Raw genomic sequence first — 1,433 nt, 5'->3', positions numbered from 1 at the left:
AAAAGGGGTGAAGGTCTTCCTCAGAGAATGTCTGGAAATGGCTGAGGGAGCTTTTCATTTTAAGAGATAGGCAGCAGTCTCTTTGGGCCTGGTAATACTCGGCATTTCCTCGCAAAGAGGATGTGGAACTTGGCTGAGGTTGTCCTTCTCTGAAGAGTTTGGCAGCAGCTTCGTTGGGCCTGGGTGATGCTTGCAGCACTGTGTCTGGTAACCGTTTTGCCTCTCTGCACAGTTTCATGGCTCAGCAGGTGCCTTTGACATGTTTGTGGTGGAGTGACAGACTCCTGGCAGACTCTGCTCACATGTTCCTGTGCTCTGCTTCCTCCCTGCCCTCTCTCCCAGGTGCCTCTGCAGCCCAGAGACATGTCCTGCTACAACCAGTGCCTGCCATGCCAACCCTGTGGCCCAACCCCGCTGGCCAACAGCTGCAACGAGCCCTGTGTCAGGCAGTGTCAGAACTCCACTGTTGTCATTGAGCCTCCTGCTGTAGTGGTGGCCCTGCCCGGCCCCATCCTCAGCTCCTTCCCACAGAACACTGTTGTGGGCTCCTCCACCTCTGCTGCTGTTGGCAGCATCCTCAGCTGTGATGGAGTGCCCATCACCTCTGGGTCGCTTGACCTCTCCTGCATTGCCAGCCGCTACTGTGGCAGAAGGTTCCCCCCCTGCTAAAGCCACCAGTGACAGCCTGGACAAGGACCCCCAGGAACCTAGAAGGTGATGCTGGACTGAAGTCAGAGCTCCTGGCCATCAGTTTCAGAGAGGCTTAGAATAGTTTGCTGCCCTTCCAAAGGAGGGCAGCTGGGGCCCTTTGAAAACATGGCCAAGGTTTAACTCCTCAGTCTTGCACTCTCTCCAATCTCTTTCTTGTCTTCTGTTCTTCTGGGCCTAAGACCCTCAAAGCCAAAGTGGGGCATCTACTGACCCCTCTACCTCTGTATGACAGACCTGAGGGATCTCCAGACTGACCAATGGGAGCAGATTTTCAGCAGCTGCTGCTGATGTCCCTGCTCTGGCCTCTTTCTCTACAAGTGAACTTGTTTCCCACCTCAGAGTCATTAAAGTTTTCTGCATCACAGCCTCTGCCTCCATGGAATCCTTTTCTTGGTGGACATTGTCTCATAGTGCCAAGGAAGAAAGACATTGCCTTTGGTGGCTTAGTGTAAGGTGAGGGTACAAGCAGAAGAGGAAGGGGAGGGTGAGAGAGTAGAGAAGGGGTCCATTTCAGTTACTGTCTCACAGAGCTGAGGAAGACATACTCAGCACCTCCCCAGACAGTGAATATCAGGTCCTGTATTGCAGCATCTCTGCTCAGATGTCGCCCCTTTGCTTCAGAGGATGTTCTGCAGATGGAGAGGTCATCCACTGCTTTCCCTTAGAGAGGAGCCCAGTATTGCTGGAGGTTCTGGGAGGTCAGCATCTCAGAAGCCTCTGAA

At 53.5% G+C, this 1,433-nt stretch overlaps 1 pseudogene; it reads left to right on the top strand.

Annotated features, from left to right (window-relative positions):
- The first annotated feature begins 363 nt into the window (after positions 1 to 363).
- LOC147527039 (feather keratin Cos2-3 pseudogene) lies at positions 364 to 669 on the top strand (annotated as a pseudogene).
- The last annotated feature ends 764 nt before the right edge of the window (positions 670 to 1,433 follow it).

The sequence above is a fragment of the Tauraco erythrolophus genome, chromosome 25, assembly GCF_009769465.1.
Source record: "Tauraco erythrolophus isolate bTauEry1 chromosome 25, bTauEry1.pri, whole genome shotgun sequence".
Lineage (NCBI taxonomy): Eukaryota > Metazoa > Chordata > Aves > Musophagiformes > Musophagidae > Tauraco > Tauraco erythrolophus.
Note: the sequence above shows the minus strand (reverse complement) of the source record. Positions and strands in the feature narration are given on the sequence as shown.